Here is a 12,625-nt window from a genome sequence, read left to right as displayed (position 1 = left end):
GATCGTCTTTGAACTGAGGGATCCCCACTGCCAGGCAGTTTGGCTGTCAGGTTTCCTGTACCGGTGTCCTGTTACAGAACTGTAGTGTTGATGGTAAACAGTGTCAGTGGATGTGCGTGTGTGGCTTATAAAAGTTTCCATTGAACTTTAAAGAAAAATGTGGAAACAAGCCTACTGGTTTAAGATTTTATAAAAGGTCTGAAGGCATTTTTTCATTACAGATTACTTTCAGCTGAGAGATCAGATAGACACCTTTCAGCTGAGAATCTTAAAGACCAATTTTCAAGCTTAGGGCCCAATTCTGATCAAATTCAAGAGCAAATCAATCCCCTGTTCCAATGGGAGCTGAACTCAGCATGTGATTTGGTGTCACGATTGTACATGACATATGTCCATAAGGTGAAGCTCAGGGGAGTGGTAGGGGAACTCCATCAGCTCTTTTCTGTGTCCGAGGGGAGGCAGAAAAGTGGCCAATGGATGCGGACAGACTGGCTGCTGAGGCTGATCTAAAGCGGATGAACAGAAAAATGGAGCAGGGAGTGAGGATCTGGTTCCACACCTGTAATTCAAAAGCTCAATAAGTTAATAAAGAGTTTTTTGTTCTGTTTTTTTTTTTTCATTAGTGTTGCCAAAACTCTTCTGATTTTATCATAAGCATTGCAAAATGCTTGGTTGGCTTGTTTTAACTTTCACGTGATTTTTCAATCCCTTGCCTGCCTTTATTGAAAATAGCTGCTGACAGGGCTGAAGTCAGGCAGGCTGGCCACCATTTCCCTATGGTCTCTGTGGTGGAAGTGAGGCTGCCCTTAAGATGGCTACGAGCTACCGGTGTTTTTAATTAGGATGAAGCTGAGCTTCCCTAAAGAGCACGGATGCCGTTCCTTAGGCGTGTGGTCAGGCAGAGCACTGTGAGCAGATGGGGAATTGTACAGAGCACAAGAGAGGCTGAGAGGAGCCGTGAGATGGGGGCTGTCAGGGATGAAAGAAATAACAGGGCCTTGGAGGAATTCAGCAGGCAGGAGGCTGCGAGTGGGCTGATGGCTTATCCAGCCTAAACAGAAGAGGAGATAGAAGAGGAGCCGTGCAGACTCCAGGCAAAGTCTCTCTTCTAAGCAGCTAGCAGGCAGTCTGGCTGCCTTTGTGTGTGCAGGGGTGTGAACCTCACCGGACCTGACACCTGGGGGCAAATAGATGCTTTCTTGTTATGGCAACGAAGTAAACCATTCCTGTGAAAGGCAAACTGACATCTACAACTCTTAGGAACCGCAATGACAGTCGTTCTGTAGCCCCGCACCTCTGCAGCAGGATGCAAGCTGAGGCCGCTCAGGCCTCGATACAATTCTGCACTGCTAGAGCTGAAATCAGTGGGTCATTTCTTCCAGAGGACGAGCCACCACAAAGGAGGTGGTGCAGCTTTGTCAGCGGGTCACAAAGCCCTTTGGGATTCCCCCAGCAGAGGGGACTTCATCCCAATGGCAGCAAAGTTTCTCTGTGTGTCATGGGTTAGACGTAGGGTAGGGGTAGAACTACTTGGTCAACCCAGGCAGAAGGACTGATTTGGAGTGGCTCCAGGGTCAGGAGAAACTGGGATCAAAGGATGAAGTCAACAGGTGAACCTTGTATGGGAGAGTTGGATGGGCCTGGGCTTCACAAAGGAGAAACTGGGCAGTATAATAGGGCCAGGAGCCCTGGGGCTGGTCATCCCACTGGATACACTTGCTGGGAGTAGTCTTTTTGGACAAAAAGCCCAGTAGTAGGGGAAGAGGGTAGGTAGGGTGTTCCAAGAAGAAACAAGTCGCTATGAACGTGATGGACGGTAGAGTCAGAGAGGCTGAGGAGCAAGATGGGAGCTTCCCATGGCAACAAGTGTTAGGGGAGCTGCCACCTAATGCAGGGAGATGAACACAATATGGGGGAAGAGAAAGGACCTTCAAGAAGAGACCCCTCCAAAGGAAACAGTGAGGGAGTGATGAGCAGCTGGCTTCAGCTGCTTTGCACAAAGTGTGTGCCTGGGCTCTGCAGACTCCCCATGGACAGGATCACTGACCGGGCGCATCCAAAGGTGGAAGAGCCTTTGAGACCTAGCTGCAGAGCTGGAATTGGATGTGACCCCCAGAAAGGGTGAGAATGCAGCTGTGATCAAGATGAAAGGTAGAGTCATCATAACCCGGGCTGCAGGAGGAAGATGGAGAAGCTGCTACATGCACATTTCTCCAGGAGGAGGTGTTCCAGTATGGTGTGTTGGTCACAGATGGCTTGATTGGAGGTGGAGGTTGGGGTGTGGGTGACTTGGGGCTCTGTGGAGAGTCTTGCAGCACTGGGGAGAGCTGAAGGGGATGCTGGGTGACCTGGAGTGGACAGAAAGAGACCAGTGTGCAAAGTGGCAGTATCATTTGGAGATTCAGGGATTCTGGTGGAGGGTTTGAAGCTTCAAAACCTCTATTCTTCACTACCTTGAGGTTTCATACTCCTCCCCATGAGCTGGTTCTTGTCATAGATTCATAGATGCTAGGGTTAGGCGGGACCTCAACATATCATCAATTCCAACCCCCTGCCCTGGGCAGAAAAGAGCACTTGGGTCAGATGGCCCCAGCCAGATGCCTATCCAGCCTTCTCTTAAAGACCCCCAAGGTAGGGGAGAGCATCACCTCCCTTGGAAGCCCATTCCAAATTTTGGCCACCCTCACCATGAAGAAGTTTTTCCTGATCTCTAGCCTAAATCTGCTCTCTGTCAGTTTGTGATCATTGTTCCTTGTTACCCCAAGAGGCGCCCTGGTAAACAGAGTACCTCCGATTCCTTGCTGCTCCCCCCACCACCATTGAATTTGTAGGTGGCCACAAGATCACTTCCCAACCTTCTCTTGCGGAGGCTGAAGAGATCCAGGTCCCTCACTCTCTCCTCATAGGGCTTGGTCTGCAAACCCTTAACTGTATGAGTGGCCCTCCTCTGGACCCTCTTGAGGTTATCCACATCCTTCTTACAGTATGGCACCCAAAACTGGACACAGTACTCCAACTGCAGTCTGACCAATGCTGCATAGAGGGGAAGTATCACCTCCTTGGATCTATTCGTCATGCATCTGCTAATGCATGATAAAGTGCAGTTAGCTTTGCTGATGTTTTCATCACACTGACGACTCATGTTCATCTTGGAGTCCACTATGACTCTGGGATCCCTTTCCACTTCTGTGCTCCCAAGAGGGTCATTCCCAGCCAGTAGGTGTGCTGGATTTTTACTCCCTAGGTGCAGCACTGCACTTATCCTTGTACTGCATCCTATTGTGTTCTGCTCACTTTTCCAACCTGTCCAGGTCTGGCTGCAATTTTTCCCTACCCTCCATAGTGTGCACTTCACCCTACAATTTAGTATTGTCCACTTCACACCCACATCCAAGTCCCTGATGAAGACACTGAAGAGTACAGATCCAAGGACCAAGCCCTGTGGGACCCCACTGCTCACATCCTTCTAGCTCGATACCGACCCATCCACCACCACTCTCTGCATGCAACCCCCAAGCCAATTTGCCACCCACCAGACTGTGTAATCATCTAAGTCACAGCCTTTTAATTTATTTATGAAAATGGGATGAGATACCGTATTGAAGGCCTTCCTAAAATTCAAGGAAATGACATCCACCTCTACTCCTGTGTCTAAGCGTTTTGTGAACTGGTCATAAAAAGAAACTAGATTAGACAGGCATGATCTACCTGCTACGAATCCATGCTGGTTGCCGTGCTGCATTATTTTCCCGCTGGACTCCCATAAATATGATCCTTAATAATTTTTTCAAAGACTTTTCCAAGGATAAAGATGAGACTGACTGGCCTATAATTACATGGATCCTCCTTCCTCCCCTTCTTGAAAATAGGGACCACACTGGCCCTTTTCCAGTCCACCGGGACCTGACCCGAGTGCCACAAGGGCTCAAACAGCCATGCCAGTGGTTCTGCTATGACACTGGCCAATTCCTTCAGCACCCTCGGTTGTAGCTCATCTGGGCCTACTGACTTAAACACATCTAGTCCATCCAAGTGACTGCACCAAGTCAGCGTCGACAGCTGGTGGGCTGGTGTCCCTCTCATGCCCATCTAAGAACCCATTAGGAGATTTGTCTTGACTCTTGTCCAGGAACACTGAGGCAACAGACTCATTGAAGAGCTCAGCTTTGTCCCCCCTGTCTGTCACTAACTGCTCCTGCACCTTCCTTGTACTCCCTACATATCTAAAAAAAGACTTTTTGTTGTCTTTAATTCCTGTTGCCAGCCTCAGCTGTTTAGTTGCTTTAGTTGCTTTGGCCTTTCTAACTGCCTCCCTGAAAGAGCGGGCCTAGTAGGTATACTCCTCCTTTGTAGCTTCCCCCTGCTTCCACTGCCTATATGCCTTTTTTTTTTTTTTGCCCTTAGGCTCCCCTAGATTACTTTGTTTAGTCATGTCCAGCTAATACTGTGCTCCCTCTGAGGTCCAAGCCGGAACAAAATATTAAGGCCAATGCCAACAGAGGAAATAAAAAAAAATCTATGAGGGAGTCTGCCTAGACCCTCAGGTCACAAGACCTGGCTTGGCTGGATATCATGGGCACACATCATCCTGCCTCTGAACACTGCCTTAGCAGTTTGCTCAGCCCAAGGCCTACCAAGCCAATTGCTCACTCTGTGTGCATTTTGCAGTGACCTGGTAGCTGTTGCACAGTTTATCAAGGGTGTCCTTTGCAGTGATGTGGAAATAACTAGTCCTGACCTCTACAAAAGCAAGCCATGATTTACAATAAGATCACCTGAACCCGCACATTGTAGATTCATGGAGATCTCTGACTCGGCTTGTTTTGTCCAGCTGACTTTGCATGAGTCACGACTTCTCTAAGCAATTCCATCGGCCTCCTCCTTTTCTTTTGCTTCCTGGGAGCAAGAACCAGTGAGGCTTTTTCTGGCCTTGAATAGGTCTGTTGCTCCAGGGAGGAATACTATCTCCTTTCCCCATATAATGCTCTGATGGAAAGGAGGAAAACTCGATAAAATCAGAGATGTCTTGGGGAAAAAAAACTAGAAATACCTTCTCCATTTAAACACAGCCATCTGAAGCATTATCTATAGCTTAGCTAAGCTCCTTAGTCCCAGAGTTCAAACCCAGAATCAATTCAGCTGCCTGAGAAAGATGATAAAGTTTGTTCTGTGGCCAGGCATTTGCTTCATCAGGCAACTTCAAGGTGAACGCAGGCCCCATGCCTTTAACCAAACTCCCTAGCCCTGTAATATTTCTTTGCCAGAAGGCCAGCTGGTAACTGTACTGCTACTGAGCTTTATCTCCCTCTCCCTCCCTAGTAGAAGGCAGGGCAGAGTGGGACCTTATAGACTCATTCAGAAAGACATGTAAGCTTTTGTAAGCTGACTGCCACTTCACTTTGTGTGTGCACGAATGAGATATGGTGCATGAATTCTGCATAGGTCTCACTGCTTGATCCAGAGTGCGCTGAAGTCAGGAGGTGTCTTTCCATTAACTTCAACTGGCCTTGGAGGAGGCTCTGTGCATATTGTCTGTGGGGGAAGGTTGAGTCTCAGCAAAGATGTCTTGTCTTAGAGGTGAACATTGCTCTCCCTGTCAGTGGACCTGTACTCTGGCTCCCCGCTGCACTGATATTAAAGCTGAGTGGCCTTTACCCAAGGGGTCATGTCGAAGCACTTTCTCCAAAGCCATTTGCATTCCTGTCTGGCCTCACAGATCATTGACCAAGCAGATCAGGACAACTCTTTTGGAGTAGTAGTGATTTGCTCACTCTACATCATCACCCAGCCTTTGCAGTTCTAGCCCTTCCACATCAATTAGGGTACAGACTAGGATTTGCTTGGGGGCAAATGAATTCAGACCTCTGCAGTGAGGAGGATTTACTACTGCATAGATGATGCCCAGAACCCTCTGGGGCTGGGCCATGGATGCTGGGTCTTTTTGATGGAGCAGATCCCCCAGGGTTGAAGGGTGCTCCCAGAGCATGGTAGTCCCCAGTGGCCTCCAGAGAGTGGAATAACAGTTCTGTAGTGTCTGGCCTCTCCAGACCCTTTCCTGCACCTGTCCAGTAACCACCTGTAGTACACAGGGCAGGCCCCTGTCATTAGTGGGTAGATTGCAGGGCCTGGGATTTCTGGGACTAGTTCTTATCTGAGCAAACTGTATGAGTTCTCCTGGGGAGGCAATGGTGTTTGCTCCCTTGTTAAGCACTTGGAGATTCCTGAATGTGAACCACTCTAGCCGCAGTCCTATAATTGGACTCGTACAGAGAGACTCCTGCATCACTCTTGGGATCCATAGCCTGACAGAAACTGATAGCTGACTGGGGCCTTGCTGTACAAAGTCAAAGGCCTTCCTGGGCCTGGAAGGGCCATGAAGCTGGCCTGGTAAAGGCGTAGTAGTTCCTGTGCTGTGCTAGCATTATTTCAGCTGCTCCTGACTGCAACCTGAATATGCAAGTTCCTATTTACAGCTGGCTGGGGGGTTGCTCCTGACCTGAGTCTAAACTGAGGCTTGAACACCTTTTCTGGAGCTGTAGCAAGACCCCTTATGAACTGCCAGTGCACCACTTATGCAACACAGTAATTCATAGATTCACAGATACTATGGTCCGAAGGGACCTCAACAGATCGAGTCCGACCCCCTGCCTAAGCAGTAAAGAGTGCTGGGGTCAGATGACCCCGGCCAGATGCCTATCCAGCCTTCTCTTAAAGACTCCCAAGGCAGGGGAGAGCACCACCTCCCTTGGAAGCCCATTCCAAATTTTGGCCATCCTCACCATGAAGAAGTTTTTCCTGATCTCTAGCCTAAATCTGCTCTCTGTCAGTTTGTGACCATTGTTCCTTGTTACCCCAAGAGGCGCCCTGGTGAACAGAGCATCTCTGATCCCTTGCTGCGCCCCTGCTAATGAATTTGTAGGCGGCCACAAGATCACCTCTCAGCCTTCTCTTGCGGAGGCTGAAGAGATCCAGGTCCCTCAGTTTCTCCTCATAGGTAGGGCTTGTCCTGTAAGCCCCTAACCATACGAGTGGCCCTTCTTCGGACCCTCTTGAGTTGATCAACATCGTTCTTGAAGTACAGTGCCCGAAACTGGATGCAGTACTCCAACCATGGTCTGAAAAATGCCGCATAGAGGGGAAATATCACCTCCTTGGATCTATTTGTCGTGCATCTGGTGATGCATGATAAAGTGCAGTTAGCTTTGCTGTTGATTTTGTCAAACTGATGACTTCTGTTCATCTTGGAGTCCACTATGTCTCCAAGATCCTTTCTGCTTCTGTGCTGCCAAGAGGGTCATTCCCCAGCCAGTAGGTGTGCTGGATGTTTTTACTCCCTAGGAGCAGCACTCTGCACTTGTCCTTGTTGTACTGCATCCAATTGTGTTCTGCCCACTTTTCTAACCTGTCCAGCTCTGCCAGCAATCGTTCCCTACCCTCCGAGGTGTGCACTTCACCCCACAATTTAGTATCATCCACAAACTTGGACAGAGGACACTTCACACCCACATCCAAGCCACTGATGAAGATATTAAAGAGTACAAGTCCAAGGACTGAGCCCTGCAGGACCCCACTACCCACATCCTTCCAGGTCGATACCGACTCATCTACTACCACTCTCTGGGTGCGACCGCTAAGCCAATTTGCCACCCACTGGCCCATGTGAATATCTATGTCACAGCCTCTTAATTTATTTATGAGAATGGGATGAGATACCATATCTCATCCTAAAATCCAAGAAAACGAAATCCACCTCTACTCCTGCATCTAAGCATTTTGTGACCTGGTCATAAAAAGAAACTAGATTAGTCAGGCATGATCTACCTGCTATGAATCCATGCTGGTTGCCCTCCTGCATTATTTTTCCTGCTGGACTCCCATAAATACGACCCTTCATAATCTTTTCAAAGACCTTTCCAAGGATGGAGGTGAGACTGACTGACCTATAATTACTTGGATTCTCCTTCCTCCCCTTCTTGAAAATAGGGACTACACTGACTCTTTTCCAGTCCTCTAGGACCTGACCCGAGCACCACGAGCACTCAAACAGCCATGCCAGTGGTTCTGCTATGACACCGGCCAATTCCTTCAGTACCCTCAGATGCAGCTTATCCGGGTCTGCTGACTTGAACACATCCAGTCCATCCAAGTGACTCTGCACCAAGTCAGCATCAACAGTTAGTGGGCTGGTGTCCCTCTGATGCCCATCTAAGAACCTGTTAGGAGAATTATCTTGAGCCCTGTTCAGGTACACTGAGACAAGAAACTCATTGAATAGCTCAGCCTTGTCCCCCCTCTCTGTCACTAATTGCTCCTCCTTGTTCAGTAGGGGTCCTATGCTGCCCTGCTACTTCCTTTTACTTCCAACATACCTAAAAAAGACTTTTTGTTGTCTTTAATTCCTGTTGCTAACCTCAGCTCTGTAGTTGCTTTGGACTTTCTAACTGCCTTCCTGCAAGTGTGGGCCAAGTAGGTATACTCCTCCTTGGTAGCTTCCCCCTGCTTCCACTGCCTATATGCCTCTTTTTTTGTCCTGAGGCTCCCTTGGATTTCCCTGTTTAGCCAAGTAAGCTTTTTGGCTCCTTTTCCCCTTTTCCTTTGTACTGGGATTGTCTCCCTCTGTGTCCGAAGAATCACTTCCTTTAGAAATGACCACCCTTCCTGGACTCCCATCTCGCCAATACTCCTATCCTGCAGTGCGTCATTGACTTAAACTCCTAAGCACTCTGATGTTAGTCTTCCTAAGGTCAAGCACTTCCACCCTACTAGTTATCTTAGTCACCCTACACTGTATGGTGAATTCGACTGATTGGTGGTCACTGTCCCCAAGGTGACCACGAATCTTCAGCTCCCCTACCAGGTCCTCCCCCGTAGCTAACACCAAGTCTAGTGCATTCCCGATAGTGGGACCATATACCTTCTGCGTTAGGTGAAGGTCCTGCACACAGGTTAAGAACCTACATGAATAGTTGGATTTGGCTGACTGCTCCTCCCAGCAGATGTCAGGGTAGTTTAGGTCCCCCATGACAACCACGTCCCTAGACCATACGGCCTCCGAGAGTTGCCTCAAGAACTCCAAGTCTAGCTTTTCCTCTTGGTGTGGTGGTCCATAGCAGACCTCCACCACCAAGTCCCTTTCCACACGACCTCCATGTATCCTAACCCACAATGCCTCAACTTTCTCCTCCTCTGATCCCATTTTGATTAGGGTAGATGTATAATGCTCCTTTACATAGAGAGCCACCCCGCCCCCTTTCCTACCTACTCTGTCCCTTCTGTACAACTTGTAGCCCTCAATGTGTACTGCCCAGTCATGGGTAAGGTCCCACCAGGTTTCCATTAGCCCCACTAAATTGAAGTTATTACCTGCAAGCAGAAGTGCAAGCTCTTCCTGCTTGTTCCCCATGCTCCTAGCATTAATATAGAGGCACTTGAGCTCTCCAAATGGTGTCTTTGGTGCCCCCCTGTTCTGATGTCCAAAGGGCCCCTTGGTACCTACCTGGGGTGTACTGCTGCATGTCTCACAGTCTGTAGATTCTAGACTCTCTCCATCTCCTGCCTCCCCATCCCCCATCATACTTAGTTTAAAGCCCAACGTAGGAAGTCAGCCAACCTGTAAGAAAAGAGACTCTTACCTTTTGGGGAGAGATGAAGCCCATTGTATGAATGATGATGAGGTCCCTTGCATGGAGTGCAGATCGTGGTCCAGGAAGCCAAAACCCACAGGATGGCACCAACTCCGGAGCCACGGGTTGACTTTTCTGACACAGGTGATGTGATGCCTACTGCGACCACTGACTGCACCGGGGGAGCTGTCTTTGCGGCGAGAGGTCTGGCCCCTGAGATGACCATCCTTCACTCACCAGCATCTGCTTCAGGGCATTCCCTTGCAGCTTCTCCACCAGGCATCTTGTCCTGCAGAGAATGAAAGTATCCATCAATATCTTCTTCAATTGCCCTGATCCCCTGCAGCCTCTCCATGTTAATCCCTCCAAACGTAGCAAACACTCTTTCCGAGTAGACCCACCACATGCCATCCATGCATATACAATTGAAAGTCTTTAACTTACTTTTCACCAGGTCTTGGAAACAGTCTGGGGAAGAGAAGACTGAGTGGGGATTTGATAACAGTCTTGAAATATTTGAAGGGCAATTATAGGGAAGATGGAGATGGGCTTTTCTCTGTGGCCGTAGAGGACAGGAGTAGGAGCAATGGCCTCAAGCTGCAGCAGAGGAAATTTAGGTTAGAGATGAGGAGGAACTTTCTGACTATGAGAGTGGTCAAGTGCTGGAGCAATCTATCTAGACAAGTTGTAAAATCTCCACCCCAGGAAATTTTCAAGGGCAGATTAGACAGACACTTGGCAGTCAGGGACAGTCTTGCCTTGAGCAGCGACCTTCACTTTGTGAACTCCTTCCCAGCCCTACTTTCCTATTATTCTATGTCTATGGTTCTCATTGCTATGGTGACATCAGTTTATAACTCAATAAGCAGAGACACAATTCCATTTTTTTTTTAAAGGAAAAAGAGAAGAACAAATCCAAGGACTCAGAAACCCATCACTTTTATGCTTTTGGATAGTCATTTTCAAACATCCACAAATGCCTTGGATTGGTTGTGTGTGTATTATGTATACAGCATGAAATGTATGAAGAGACAAAAATAATTGTCCCTTGGTAGAAAAGTCATAAGGTAAATTTCAGCCTGAAATTTATGACTTAATTGTATCCTTGGGAAATAAGATTCCTAAATAAAAGACTGACCAGGACTTTAGTGGTGAAATAGCAATAGCATGGATCTCAGTCTTGTGAATGTGCATGTTCATATGAGTCATAGATTCATAGACATTAGGGCTGGAAGGGACCTTGGAAGATCGAGTCAAGCCCCCTGCCCCAGGGGCAGGAAGTCAGCTGGGGTCATAGGATGCCAGCAAGATAAACATCCAAATATCTCTTGCAGGCATTTAGAGTGGGCGCTTGAACCACCTCCGGTGGCAGTCTATTCCACACCTTGGGGGCTCGGACAGTAAAGAAGTTCTTCCTTGTGTCCAGCCTGAAACGGTCATGGAGGAGTTTGTGACCGCTCGACCTTGTCATCCCTTGGGGTGCTCTGGTGAACAAACATTCCCCCAGATCCTGGTGAGCACCCCTGATAAACTTATAGGTGGCCACTAGATCACCCCTGAGCCTGTGCTTTTCCAGGCTGAAGAGTCCCATGGCGCTCAGCCTGTCATCATAAGGTCTGTTTTCCTGACCTCTGATCATGCACATGGCTCTCCTCTGCACTCTCTCAAGCTTCTCCACATCCTTTTGAATTGTGGAGCCCAAAACTGGACGCAGTACTCCAGCTGCAGCCTCACCAAGATCGAGCACAATGGGAGAATGACGTCCCGGAATTTGCTTGAGAGGCATCTATGGATGCAAGCCAGCGTTTTACTTGCTTTACTAGCAGCATCATCACATTGCAGGCTCATGTTCATCTTGTGGTCAATCATGACCCCCAAGTCCCTTTTGTCCATAGTGCTAGCCAGCATAGCACTGCCAAGCCTATAAGCATGCTGCAGGTTTTCCTTCCCGAGGTGGAAAACCTTGCATTTTTCAGTGTTAAACACCATCAGGTTCTCATCCACCCATTTCATGAGCGTGTCAAGGTCAGCCTGGGCCGCCCTCCTGTCCTCAGGTGCAGGTTCTTTACCCCAGAGTTTGGCATCATCCGCAACTTGGCCAGTCTGCTTCTGATACCAATGTCCACATCATTAATGAAGATGTTAAATAGTATAGGTCCAAGGACAGAGCCCCCACTGGTCACAGGGCACCAAGACGATTGACTTCCGTCAACCATCACCCTCTGGGTCCAACTACAGAGCCAATTCCCCAGCCAGCAAATCGTGGTGGACCCAAGGCCACAGTTAGCCAGTTTTACTAAGAGGTGATCATGGGATACCAGCTCAAAGGCTTTTTTAAAGTCAAGATACATGACATCAATCTGTTCTCCTTTGTCCAGGTGATAGGTCACCTGGTCGTAGAAGGAAATAAGACTGGTCAAACAAGGCCTACCCACAACAAACCCACAGGATGTTGCCATCAGCCAGCCTATTAAGAATGACTTGTTTGATAATTTTGGAAAGCAGAAGCGTAGTCGGCAGGATTTGAACCTGCGCGGGGAAACCCCAATGGATTTCTAGTCCATCGCCTTAACCACTCGGCCACGACTACATCTGATGCACAACCCTGCTTATTTCAGGAGGCTACCTACATACATAAAGCTTAATTTAAACATAAAACTTTGTTTTTCTTTGCTGGCCCTGATCCTGCAGTGTTGTTTTCCTCTCCTGGTGGACATCATATTAGTGCCCCTCAAGTCTTTTCATACTATGGAGACCCCAAGACCTACCGCCCATTCCCAAATCACCTGTCTTGATTCCAGGATTAGTCTATGGCAAACAGGGCATGGTTGGAAGATGTAGTCATGTTCAGGACAGCACCCATGTGATTGTCAGTGGAACCTGTAAGTTACTGAGTGCCACTGACTTCAACGGGGATTGAAGGTAGTTGACAGCTTGAAAGATTCAGGCCAAAGTCAGCCGTGTTTCTCCCTGTCTGGTGACTGACAGGTGCTTCCCCCTTG

General features: G+C 48.4%; 1 non-coding gene across 1 annotated transcript; it reads right to left on the bottom strand.

Annotated features, from left to right (window-relative positions):
• Positions 1-12,131: 12,131 nt before the first annotated feature.
• On the bottom strand, positions 12,132-12,213 carry TRNAS-AGA (transfer RNA serine (anticodon AGA)). Its single transcript has one exon. It is a non-coding gene; the product is annotated as a tRNA-Ser (tRNA).
• Between the last annotated feature and the right edge of the window lie 412 nt (positions 12,214-12,625).

The sequence above is a fragment of the Alligator mississippiensis genome, chromosome 1 (assembly GCF_030867095.1).
Source record: "Alligator mississippiensis isolate rAllMis1 chromosome 1, rAllMis1, whole genome shotgun sequence".
Classification (NCBI taxonomy): domain Eukaryota; kingdom Metazoa; phylum Chordata; order Crocodylia; family Alligatoridae; genus Alligator; species Alligator mississippiensis.
The sequence above is the reverse complement of the archived record's forward strand: the minus strand, read 5'-3'. Positions and strand labels throughout refer to the sequence as shown.